Genomic DNA, 14112 nt, shown 5'->3' with positions numbered 1-14112 from the left:
TACTTGGACTGTTGTATATTCTGTGCCACATTCAATGCATTTTGATTAAGTTGTGACATTTAGGGTTCCCTCCCCAGGTATTTCTTCTTTCTGACTTTCTTTGCTGCATTTGGCACTGCTAATCTCACTCTTTCTGGGACTTATTGGCCTCAGCTCCAAGTGGCCAATCTCCCTGGTTCTTCTGGTTCCCTGAATATTCCTCCTCCTCCTCCTCCTCCTCCTCCTCCTCCTCCTTTCTTCTCCTTCTCCTTCTCCTTCTCCTTCTCCTTCTCCTTCTCCTTCTCCTCCTCCTCCTCCTTCTCCTTCTTCGGATTCTTCTCTATCTTCCTCCCCTCGCCTCATTTCTCCGCTTAGAGCAGCAATCCCTCAAGGCACCCTTCTGTTGTCTTGGCCCTCAGCACTCACTCTGTAAAGTGCCTCCCTATCATTTAGAGCAGTTCTCCCCCAGGGTACCCGTATGTTGTCTTGGCTCTCAGCACTCATTCTGTATGGGCTTCTCCATCACTTAAAGCAGCTCTCCCCCAGCACACCCCTGTGTTCTTGGCCCTCAGCACTCACTCATTCTCTACACTGCTTCTCCTTTTACCTACATGGAAAATTATCACATGTGCACAGCATGCCCTGCTCCACATTTTGAACCTTGACTCTGGCTGAATTGGAGACATTAACCTTTGAGTTTCAGGACAGGGCACTCCTACATTGTTTTAAAACTGCATGAAGCCCACTTTGCATGTGTGTTGTTTGTTTTCAGTTCCAAGTCAATAAACTTTTATTGAGTATCCATTATGTGTCAGGTGATGTGGTCAAGGGTACAAAGGTGCATAATTTATGGTCCATGCCCTTTCAAAGATTAGCAATTTAGAGGGCAAATAAATAAATAAATCTGATTACACTACAGTATTCTGATATGAAAAAAGGGTGAGAGAAATGTAAATGAATCTAAGAGAAGTAACTATCCCCGCCTGGGAGAGAGAGGGAAAATGGTGGACCAGGATTCGGGAAGTCTTTCAGACAGAGTACTATATTACTATAATATTTATCTCTCTCTCCTCATTCCCTTTTAAATGACCTCCCTCAATAAGTGGATCATTTCTGTAAAGTCAGAAGGAAGAACCTGGAACAACAACAACAAAAAAAGCAGAACTTGGAAGTGTAATCCTGGAACTCGAGCACTGCCTGATAGACGTTTACGGAAAATGTTGCGAGAAGCAGGTGCATATATTGTAGTTGTTCCTGAGAGGCACTCTGTTTACAGCTTCTTTTTCAAACTTTTAAGGTCATTTTGAATTCTGAGTCTGTATTCCTCAATGGCTGGTGACTCCCTGGTGCCCTCTCCTCCTCCCTTCCCTGGTCTCATATGCAGACTTAATAATGGTGCCAATTGTTCCACATCCCAGGGCATTAATGAAAAATGTCTACTGGAGCACTGGCCAGAATTGACCAAAGTGGACTCCCATTTGTTATGCTACCTCTGAGGCTGACACTTCTCCATCGATAGCTCCTTGCCAGACATGACCTTCCTGCTGTTTCATAGCTATGCAGTGTGGATCCTATTTCTAAGTTTATTGATGATTATGTCATGCGGAACAGAATCAAGAGCTTTGCTAAAATCCAAATATAAATTGTCTCTTGCTTCTTCCCCTTGATCTACTGGACTCATCACTTCATCAGGGAAGATTAGATTATTTTGACAGGACTGGGTCTGCCATGCTCTCTTAGTTATTACTCAGTACTCTGTTTTCTTGAAGATGTGCACGATTAGATTTTTTAACAATATTTCTGAGGTAATTCCAAGATCATAACTTTTTTTTTTTTAGGTTTTGTACATCTCATTAGCCTTCATGCCCCAGACAGTTCTCCCGAGTTTGTAATGTTTATCACGTTGCTATGTCATGGCTAGTTTCTCTAGTGATAGGTTGAAGGTCACTGTGAACTAAAGATTGGAAGATTAGAATGAAGTTGGTTTAAAGGACTCTCCAACTTTTTTCACACTCTGCCTCTCTTGGTTGATCCTTCTTAAGGAGTTTTATCCTCAAAAGATGATACAAGACTAAAAATAATATGTAGGAACTGATGGACATAAGTTAGCAAAGCAGGGTTTAAAAAATTTGTTTCAGTGGGCATCCTCCTACACTATTGGTGGGAATGTAAACTGGTGCAGCAGTTCTGGAAAACGGTGTGGAGGTTCCTCAAAAAATTAACAGTAGAAGCCACCTATGACCCTAGCACTGCTAGGAATTTACCCAAGGCATATTGGAGTGCTGATGCATAGGGGCCCATGTGCCCCAATGTTCATAGCAGCACTCTCAACAATAGCCAAAACGTGGAAAGAGCCTAAGTGTCCATCCACGGACGAATGGATCAAGAAGATGGGGTTTATCTATACAATGGAATACTACATGGCAATGAGAAGGAATGAAATTTTACCATGTGTAGCAACATGGATGGACCTTGAGGGTGTTATGCTGAGCAAAATAATTCAGGCAGAGAAGGACAAATACCATATGTTTGCACGTATAGGAGGATTAGGAGAAACTTAACGGAGGACTGTGGGGGAGAAGAAGGGGAGAAATAATGGGGGAGAGGGAGAGAGGCAAACCATGAGAGACTCTTGAATGCTGAGAACAAACTGAGGACTGATGGGTGTGGGGGGAGGAGAAGGGGGGTGATGGGCATGGAGGAGGGCATTTGTTGGGATGAGCACTGGGTGTTATATGGAAATCCACTTAAGAATAAACTATTTGTATATATAAAAAATTTGTTTCGGGGATGCCTGGGTGGCTCAGACCTTTAAGCATCCAACATTAGCTCAGGTCATGATCTTGCAGTTCATGGGTTTGAACTCCGTGTTGGGCTCTGTGCTTACAGCTCAGAGCCTAGAGCCTGCTTCTGATTCTGTGTCTCCCTTTCTCTCTCTGCCCCACGCCTGAACACGCTCTGTCTCTCTCGAAAATAAATAAACATTAAAAAATATTAATAAGTAAATAAAAAATGAATAAAAAAGTTGATTCAAAGTAATTACATAGAATCTTTACCCAGCTATTTCTAGCTATAATTGACTGTTTCACCGGAGAATGACCTACTTAGTTTTCTCTAATTACCCATTTATATAGATTCTATTTATAATTTTTCAAATTTTTTATTATTGCCAGAAACAGTGTGCTTGAAATAGTGTAGGAAGTCTGTTACACAAGACACATTTTTGCATTTTTTTTGAGGATGAAAGTTTGTTGGGCATACTTTCATTGTGTATTAGGTTTTCTCTAATGAATACTTAGTTTTTCTGTTTTGTTTACACCATATGTAGAAAGTAGGATAGAAATGTTCCATAAGTTCTGCCATTTATGTTGGAGTACCCACTCAGCTGGTATAAGGGGATCCTCTATTTTTATAGAATGTTCTAGAATCCTCCCCCTATACTCATCTCTTTGAAGCTTCCCTATGGAGATCTGTTACTCAAGCCTCCCTCTTCAGGTCCTAGCCAGACCAGATGTCTTTCAAGGGAAAGTCTGTGAGAGACTCAGAGAAAGGTACAAATATCAAGATACAGTTTATATGGGAACGAAAATGTTTTTTTCAGGAGTTCCTGGTTGCTCAGTTAATTGAGCATTGACTTTTGTTGAGGTCATGATCTCACGGTTTGTGGGTTCAAGCCCCATGTTGGGCTTTGCGCTGACAGTGAGGAGCCAGCTTCAGATTCTGTCTTCCTTTCTCTCCTCTCTCTGCCCCTCCCCTGCTTGGGTGCTCTCTCTCTCTCAAAAATAAATAAAAAGTTTTTAAAAAATTTAAAAAGAAAGAATATTCTATTTCAGTAGTAGGAGATGATAAAATTAAATTACAACTCTTTTTGTTTTTCTGGTAGCAAAGATAATTTTTTCTAAACTTTTTAAATTAATATGAAAAATTATATATATTGAGAACATGTAATTTTACTAGTGGAGGCAGCAGAGGAAACAAAGTTCATCTTTGTCAGTGATTAACGTTTTTAAGTCATAAGGCCCTTTGGGGCAGGAACTGAGAAATAATTGCTTTGTTCCTTCATGACCTTAGGACTATTTCTCCTGACTGGATTTGGGTTGTACCTGGAGCTAATAGAGTTCTATTAAAAATTATATTATATTTGTTTATGCAGTCCCACAAACACAAATGGGCCTTTTCTGTGAACTAATTCAGTCAGTAGGGTTTTATTGAACACCTTTCTCAAACTAGATCCAGGGAATAATAAACAGGGTACAGAGTGTCTCCTCAGGGTGCTTGTAGTAGAGGGGACTAATAGACGCGACCATGACTGATGCTGACAGTGTGGTGAGTTGAGGAGCTCCTCTCAGGGGCTTTGCTCTGGGAGGTAGTCAGGGAAGGCATTCCTCAAGATGAAAAGCAGATGGAGTCCATAAGCCAGATCAGGCCTGTGTCCATTAATTGTTTAACCTACACTATGCTTACCATTTTATTAGTTGCTGGAGTAGTTGCTTTTGATGCCGTAAGTCACATCCCCTCAGTTACCTCTAATTTCAGTCACAGCTGTGGCTCTCTGAATGCTGACTGCAGCCCACCTCAGGCACAATTGTTGTCTCTGTCAGGGCTTTCTCACAAACTGAGGGAGCCACTCAGCACTCTGGCAGGCACAACTGGGAAGTGTAGGAACTCTTAACCAGTGAAGGACAGGCTGCACAGAGAAGATTCTTGAAGCCATTCTGTGGCATGTCTCTAAGGTCAATGGGACTTCAGTAAGACCCCTTTGGTTGGTTTTTAAGCCTTCCATGCCTTACTTTCCTTACTCTTTTTATTGAATTAAATTTCGCAAATAAACTACCTACAAGTCTTTATCTCAAGCTCTAATTTCAAGGGAATCATAATAAAAACAGTTCCCAAAATTTAAGAATTTAAGGATAGCAAATAAAAATTTGGACTTTCATTTCTCTTGAAACACTGAGGACCTAGTAACCCCAAGAGCAGGCTCCCTACAGAGACAGTCAGCTGGAGCTGGGGCATGACTATTGATTACAGTGAGATAATCTGTGGTGCCTCGGTGGCTCACTTCTTTAAGTGGTTAAGTGTCTGTCTCTTGGCTCAGGTCATGATCTCATGGTTTGTAAGATCAACCCCTGCATCAGCCTTTGAACTGACAGCCCAGAGCCTGCTTGAGATTCTCTCTTTCTGCCCCACCCTCTCTCAAAATAAATAAATATACTTAAAAAAAGAATGAGGTAATCTGAGCTCATCAGTCTAATTCCCATCTAGTTTGAGTTCCTGTTTATAAAAAACCTGCCTAGGTTCTGGAAGCATGGGAAGCCTGACACCCGGTATAGCACTTAAACTGAGTCTTTCAGAGAGGTAAGCAGAAACTGACCAGGCCAGAAGAAGCATATCTGCATGGCAAAGAAAATACATCAAAGACCAGGAAATGGGTATATTATTTATATCTTGGCAGGATTGTGGGTATGTATGTGTGCATGTGTGTGTGTGTGTGTGTGTGTGTGTGTGTTTGTAGACATGCACAAGTGCACACTTCTTCGTTTTCAAGGTCCATCATACTATGGCAAAGGATGCAGTCATACAATAAAGTTATGCAAGTCTATCTTTCCATCACTCAAAAAAATGACTATCACCACTGATTAATTTGATCATTATACAAACCACCCTACAGTAATAAACACCCATTGTGTAGCAGTGAGGCATATGTTTGTCGTACCCATTAGGGGAGCACTTGGGGCCCAGAGGACTGATGAATTGGTCCATGTTGTCTTACTACTCCACAGCTGTCATGCAGCTCTGATAGCAGGTGATAGTTCTGCAAAAGCATGTCAAATTGGTGCTTATCTGTTATGACATCTGTTGATGGAAACTCCCTTTTAGGTTTGATCCAGACAATGACCTTGATATTCCTGGTGTAGAATAAAGGCTCACAATTATTGTTTTAAGAAGGAGAGACTTGTAGCTTGTGCCTCACACCTGTCATATCAAATTATCAGGCTGAAACTGATAATACAATGAACACTGGTTCTCAACAGTGTTTTATCTGTTGGATTTGTACACACATTAAACCTTCTTCCAGCTATCTTCTAGAAATCTATTGAGAGAATGTGTAATTGTCACCCAGACTTTCAGATATGTGCACAGAGACTCTGGCAGCAGACAGTAACATTTTTTTTAGGAGGAGATCCTTGAGAACTGAATCTTTAAATCTAAAAAGTGGGAAAATATCAGTGGTTGAGCTGAGAACTGGTACAAAGTTCAAGAAAGTATACATTGAAGGAAGACTGAGCTTTGAGAAAGAGAGTCTCACTCTCTTTCAATCAAGAGATTGACTTCACTTTTAGGGCTATAAGACTTGGGAAGTCACTAAATCTCTGGAAACTGCAGTTTTATTCCCTGTAGGATGGAAATGCTAATACCTGGCTACTTTTCACTGGTATATCAACGATTATAGGGAACCTGGAAACATTTTTGATTGGTAAAGAACTGTATAAACATTAAATATCGGTATTGTTTCAGTATTTTGAATATACAGACATTTCAGAAAGTTAAAGTATGAAGTTTAGACAACTAGTGTTTTCAAACTTTTATTTTGTAGAGATGAAGTGTAGGAAGCTAGAAAGGGAATCAGCCAGTCAGGAGACCTGGTTTCAAGTCCAAACAATATAACAACTAGTTTGGTGACCTTGGACATGTCAGTTTTGGTCTTCATTAGCCTCATTGGACTGTGGTCTCTGATTTCCCTTCTTTGGCTCTGGTTCTCTGGCTAGTGGTCCTTTTGCTAATCTGGCTACTTGAGCACGTGTCTTCCATCTCTCAGTGTTACCTCATCTCTCTGTGATTATGAAGTGCAAACATGCTGTTAATGTCTAAGTCAGTGGAAGTTACGTGCATATGAAGCATCTGGGGAGCTCTTTGAAAATGCATATTCTAAGACACCGCATCCAGAGAGTTTGATTCAGTGAATCCAATCTGGGTCCCAGGAATCTCAATTTTCATAAGCATCCTGTTTGAATCTGATGCAGGTGGTCCTTTGAAAATCATTGGTCTAGATCATACATATATTTCATATTTTATAAAAAGCCAGTAATGACTTATAAAGTCAAAAAGGATATAATTGTGATTGTTTTGTATTTTGAATTAAATCTACTGGTTTATTTGTGTCGCTAAGTTCACTTTACATAAATACAGTGGGCCAGCTGTTAAGATTATTGAGTTGTCTCTGGGGTTTACTGTGGCATACTGTTAGTATACTTACTAATATTTTTTATGTTCCCTACATGAAAGCAATAAACAAATGAGCAAACCAGCAAAATAAAGAAACAATACATACTTTTAAAGTTCTACTGGCAATGAAATTTTGTGTATATTTGATGTTTTATTGCTGTCATTTTAGAGTGAATGAATCTAAAATTGGTTGAGCGTTTTCTCCAAAGTACCCACCATAAAAAGATGGTGATGTGCTGTCTGCAAAAAATAGGAGTCTAGTGAAGGAAGGTAGCAGGAGCAGGACTATTGTTACTTTTGGTTAGCTTGCAGAGCATTTCCCTTTGATTAAAGATACCACTTTTCCAGCTGTACGGCAGCATCCTTTACTGGACCCTTTTGTACTTCCAAATCCCAAATCAGTTGGAGATGCGGAAAAAAAAAAGACAAAACCAGATGATGCTGTTGAGTTTAAAGTATATCCAAGGTGAAGAGCAGAGAGAAAGCAGTTGGTACTTTTACTACTTCCTACCAAAAGCATGTTTTGCAGAAATATGCCGATTTTCATTTGGTAGAGCAAATGTATCCCCAAGCACTGTTTGAAATTTAGGTTTCTGAGTTACGTAGAACCTTACATTCTAGAGTGCGCTAGAGTATTTAATAGCATGCGGCTTCTTTTAGATCCCTATTCCTGGTTAAATGTCCACACCATTCTTGCCCACTTCTGTTGTGTATTTCATTAAGGGAGGTACCTCTAAGGTAAAACATAAGGACTGTGGATATAAAACAAAAGTTCAACAAAGGAATAGACCACACTTGTTGGAATTAGAGGAGGATCAAGTTCTGAAGGACTGTGAAAGACTTATTTGTGTTCGCTTTCATAAACTTATTTAAAAGGGGGGTAACAAAGATATGAGGTGAGCCCTGACCAAATCCCTATTCAAAAGCAGAAATCCTTTTAATGAAGCTATTCTAAAATCCATTTTGAAATAAAATTACCCATACAAAAATCTAGTGAAACCTTCTAAATAATAGTTCAGTTCTATCCTAATGTGTAGTTGCTTTGTTTGTTTGATTATAGTGATTATAGTGTTCATTAGTACTGACTAGGTAGGTGCAGTGGTTCATATCTTCAAATAAACTGCAGTCTGAATGCTCACAGCTTCTATTTTCATCTTTAAAGCCTCACTTCCCACTTATTTTGGTGTCAGCAGCTCTTCCCTTAACATAAATATTTTTGTCACTGTAATTGTGATGGAACAAAGGCAATTCATGGGTGCTCCTGCATTTTAGTTGTCCTAGTTACTCCTGTGACAGAATTAGGTTTTTATTTCCATCGACTAAGTTATATCAGTGCAAATATATTTCTGGCACCATTATAGTAAATCTCAGTTCAGCAGCCAAAAGGAGGGAGCATGTTTGAATACTCAATTTGAGTAAAGTGGTTTTTAAAATATGTTTTTAAGTGTAATCCAAATATCTCTCATATCAAAACCCTTTTAATCAGATGGAATGGAATGCATAAAAAGTCTGAACAGAATCTCAATGCATTAGTTACAGAAGAATGATTATACCATCTCTTAAACCCACCAAGATGCTAAATTAAAATACTGATTGCATCAAACATATATAGTTAATTTCAGGAAGGCTTTGTCAATACTTGCTTGATATTTGTGGGTAATCTCAGAGCATGTATTCTTTACATGACTCATAGAAGTTACAGTACCAAAAGATAAAGTGATTTTGTTTAAGTGTGGCAGATACTATTTAAAATCTCTAGAAGTGCTCTGATAATAGGTAGATTTGAATGTGTTTATTACACATTGAATACAGATTCTGTGTTTTATAAAAATTACATGTTTGTAGTTTGAATTTTAAAATTAACTTACTGGTAGCATTGTCAGCATTTTATGAATATTTGAAAATAAAAGTTGATATCTATGTGTGCATTAAAATGAACCAATTATCTCCTAAAATACAAAAAAACAAGTACATGCAACCACAGGATTGGCATCCAAAAGGTTTTCCTTCTCTGTTTCTGTCTATTCATATTTCTGTTGTTTTATATCACAATTGAGTTTACAGTCATTTTCCAAAATTGATAAGCCATTGGTTCTCTTACCATGATTATTGTATAAAAATGACTTGCATAAAATTTTTATTTCTGATACTGGGTTTGAATTACTATGATGTTTATTCTGCCTTTGAGAATATATAGTTTTAGAGAGAGACTAGCAGAGGAGCACCTGGATGGCTCAGTCGGTTGAGTGTGTGATGTTGGCTCAGGTCATGATCTGATGGTTTGTGAGTGTGAACTTCACATATTGCTCGCTGCTGTCAGCACGGAGCCCACTTCAGATCCTCTCTGAAGGATCTCCCTCACTTGTGCTCTCTCAAAACAAAGCAAAGCAGAGCTAAAACAAAACACAAAGAGAGACCACCAGGCCTGACCTTTAAAGTGGAGGAAATATGAATTTTACTCGCAGCTCTATCTTGCTTTGTGGACTTGAGTTTGTCAACTTTTCTGAACTGTAGTTTCCTTACCATAGTTTGGATTATACCATTATCATACAATTATTGTAAAATAGAGGGTGATCTTGATTCATTTATGTTTTACTCTTAGTTGGGATGCACTATCTGTAGAGGGCCATGACTTTGATCTGATGAGCACAGGTCTCATTAAATGAACTGAAGTCCAATGGAACTTTCTACCAACAGGGTAATATAGTTACTTCCAAGTCTCCCCTGTTTTTCCTTCTGTTACACAAAATGAGAAAATCCATCTCTCATTGGATACAGTCATTAGGATTCCCTTTCAAATTTATAAGGGTCAGGATGTTATAAGAGTGGGAGGTGTTAAAACATCTTCTTGATCAGCATAGCCCATTTTTATAGGCTCACCTGTCTTCTTTACCAGACTTTAGGCTTCCTGTGGTCGACGATCATGTCTCAGTCACTCTTATTTCTCCAGTACACTGCTAGGTAGCCACTACACAACTTCTTGTTGAAGAAGTTGAAGGAGTAGTAAAGTATATTTTGCTTCAGAGAAAGTTCATGCTACAGGTTTCTCTCCAGTCAAAATAGTTGGTTTTAAAGTGCCTTGAATTTTGTACTCTTAAAAGAAATGGTGGATTTCAAACAAAAGAAAAAAAATGCTAAAGGAACAAACATTTAGTATATGCTTTAGAAGATGTATTAGGAATAAATGGGTTTTTGACGTGGCTTTCTGGCAGCAGGCTTTATTCCCCTTTTTCTGCTGAAAAAGTTAAAATGAATAGGCTTACTAAAATGATTTCATCACTTTTATAATATAAATATAGATATAAAGAAGGCAAAGGTTGAAAGTAAAATGTTTTAAGATATAATTGCTAACAGGATTTGAAAAGAGTAGGTTATTGAAGAGAGTGTCAAAAATCTTCTAGTTGAGTTTGATTCCCTCATTGGCGAAACTAACTTCATTTGATATTAGAAACTATCATAAGCTGCTTATGTTTTCATGTAATTAAATTATAGGGTAAGCCTAATAACTGTAGTATATGTTTTATTCATGTTAGCTAAGGTGTGCATTTTTTCAGATCAGAGAAAGGAAGGGGATTTTTTTTCACACATACTTTGTAGGTTTGTATAACTATTCATGAGTGAAAATAATAGCAGACACTGGCTGAATGTCTACTATATGTTAGTTGCTTTACATGTATTCTTTTCTTTTTAACATAACATGTGTTCTGTTTATTTATTTATTTTGAGAGAATGTGCATGTGTGTGAGTGGGGGAGGGGCACAGGAGAGAGGGAGAGGGAAATAAGAGAAATCTCAAACAGACTCTGCACTGTCAGCACTGAGCCTGACACAGGGCTTGATCCCACGAACCAAGAGATCGTGACCTGAGCTGAAATCAAGAGGTGCCCCTGTATTCTGTGGTCTAACCCTCTTGCCTGTCCTATGAGGGAGTATGACTATCATCTCTGCTTTAAAGATGAGGAAACCAAAGCTGAAAAAATTTAAGTAATTTTCTCAAGACCATACAACTACTAAATGTCAGTTGTGGTTTGCTAGTCCCTTTCATGAATAAAAGCAAATGTCTTTAGGACCTATAAATTCATCTAGAAGGAGGAAACTAGAATTTGCTACTGGAATAAAGCCCCACTTTTAAGAGCATCCTGCTGACAGGAAGTGTCCATTTTTCAGGCAAATCCTGATTTCCATCAGGCACCCACACTCCTTGGAAGTACAGTAATGGCCCCCTTCGGTGGTGGAATCACTTCCAGGGCATGTCTGAAACCACAGATAGTACCGAGTCCTATGAATACTGTTTTCTCCTATACCTACATACTGATGATGAAGTTTAATTTATGATTTAGGCACAGTAAGAGAGTATCACCAATAACTAATAATAAAATATCAAAATTATAACAATATACCGTAATAAAAGTTATGTAACACAGTCTCTCTCCCTCCAAGTATCTTACGTACTTACTTCTCTTGTTGTGATAATGTGAAATGATAAAATGCCTGTGTTATGAGATGAAGTGAGGTGAAGGACGTGTTAGGATAGCGTTAAGCAGTTATTGACCTAACTATATGTCAGAAGGAGGATCGTCGTCTTCTGGACCGTGTGTAATTGTGGATGCCCATGTGTAACTGAGACTGAGGGGAATCAAACCCTGGATGGGGGGATACTGGCTCCATTTAGCTGTGCATTCCCTGGAGGACTTCTTTTACTATCTTTTGTGTTTCCTTCCTTTGCCTTTGGGACAAGAAGTGCCATTAAAGGAGATTGTAAATGTTCTTCTATTTGAACATTTATTTAGATGGATGGGCAGTTCCTGAAGTGTGTTGTTAATGGGATGAGAAGCATGCAATCAACCATAGTGTGGGCACCTTGTGTCTGAAGCAGATGTTTGCATACTGTTTTCTGTACTCAAACTTGGACTTATAAGCCCTTCACTAGGTAACCTCAATGGACTCATCTGTAGTAGGGTGTGGGGAAATGTTGGCTCAAATAATCCTTGCATTTCTTTCTATAGTAAGGCACTATGAATCTGTGAGCAGGGACCCCTGGCAGGGCCAAGGCTCTGAAAAAGTCAAGTTATAATAATTTTAGTAAGATTACAATTTAACAACTAATGCAATTTTGTTCCACGTGCAGGGTAGAAGGAAAGTTTCAGACTGGTGACAATAAATAATACTTTAGAATTTTTATAATCCTTTATCTTACCTCATTTGAGAGGTAAAGTAAAGGAGAAATTACGTAAGTTCAGATTTTTCTCCTTACCTCTCTCTTTATCTTCCTTCCTTCCTTCCTTCCTTCCTTCCTTCCTTCCTTCCTTCCCTCCTTCCTTCCTTCTTTCCTTCTCTCTCTCTCTCTTTCTTTCTTTCATATCTGTAGTATGTAAAGAACTGTGGTAGTATCATTAAGGGCTGAAATTGAGATTCAGGATAGGTCAAGCAACATGGGACATACTAGAAGAGGTAACACTAGCATCCAGGTATATATAATAGGTGACTTTTACTTCACACCCTCAAAATTAGCCTCAAACATTTACTAAACATTTTGAAATAAACACCTGGGCACCATTTTTAATTATCCAGAGAGAATGCCCAAATGATCTGTTTGGTGCAAAGAGAAGCTTATTAAATATAGCAAGATTTGAGAACTAGTAATCACTGTATGAGTAGGTAGTAGCTTCCAGTGCATTTTTATTCCTGGATTTATCTCTACATTTGTGACCCTTTGGAAGTCAGTGCCTGAAACCACCATTATTATTTTGTGACCACAGCAAGAGAGAAACTGGTAAAGGAACAAATATTTCTTTGAAAGCCAAGTGCTATGTTTTATATATATTATGTTTACTCTGTGTAGAATAAATCTTCTACTTCACAGATAAGGAAACTAATGCTTAGAGAGTTTAAATGTTTATGTTATGGTCCCATAGAATTGATGTGCAAACACAGATCTGACTGACCTATGATTCTCAGCTTATTCATTTATTATATAGTCTTAAAGTTTTTACTAATATCATTTCCTATCAAGTGTCTTTGGTCATGTCAGAGGAAGACTTGAATGCTTTGCCTGATACCTAACAGGAATCAGTTTTTAAAAATTATGCATACAGTATATACAATGAAACATTCAGCCATAAAAAAGAAAATCCTGCCTTTCAACAAACATGTTTGAAATTTGAGGGCATTATTTAGTAAACAAAATTATCTAGTAAATAAGCCAAACACAAAAGAAAAGTACTGTATATTCTCACATGTGGAATCTAAAAAAGCTGAACTCAAAGAAATAGAGAGTAGAAGGGTGGTTGCCAAGGGCAGAGAGGAGTGGGGGAAATGGGGAAATGTCAAAGAGTAGAAACTTCAAAGTATAAGATAAGTCAGTTCTAGGGATCTAATGTACAGCATGATGCCTATAGTCAACAGAGGTACATTATATAATTGAAACTAGCTAAGAGAGTAGATTTTAAATGTTACATCATACACACAAAAAAGGAAATTAGGTGAGGTGATACAGGCATTTATGGATTGTGGCAGTCATTTTATAACATATACATGTATCAAATCCTCATGTCATATACCTTAAAGTTACACAAAGTTATATGTCATTTGCATGTTCGTAAAGTTAGAAAATAACTTAAAAATAAAGACGAAGGAATTAAAAATATTAAAGCATACACATTTTTAAAATAATGAGAAAGAATGAAATCTGGCTATGTGTAGCAACATGGATGGAACTTGAGGGTGTTATGCTGCGCGAAATAAGTCAGGCAGAGAAGGACAGCTACCATATCTTTGCACGTATAGGAGGATTAGGAGAAACTTAATGGAGGACCGTTGGGGAGAAGAAGGGGGGGAATAGTGGGGGAGAGGGAGGGAGGCAAATCATGAGAGACTCTTGAATGCTGTGAACAAACTGAGGACTGATGGG

Source organism: Crocuta crocuta, unplaced genomic scaffold, assembly GCF_008692635.1.
Source record: "Crocuta crocuta isolate KB4526 unplaced genomic scaffold, BGI_CrCroc_1.0 scaffold199, whole genome shotgun sequence".
NCBI lineage: Eukaryota > Metazoa > Chordata > Mammalia > Carnivora > Hyaenidae > Crocuta > Crocuta crocuta.
The sequence above is the reverse complement of the archived record's forward strand: the minus strand, read 5'-3'. Positions refer to the sequence as shown.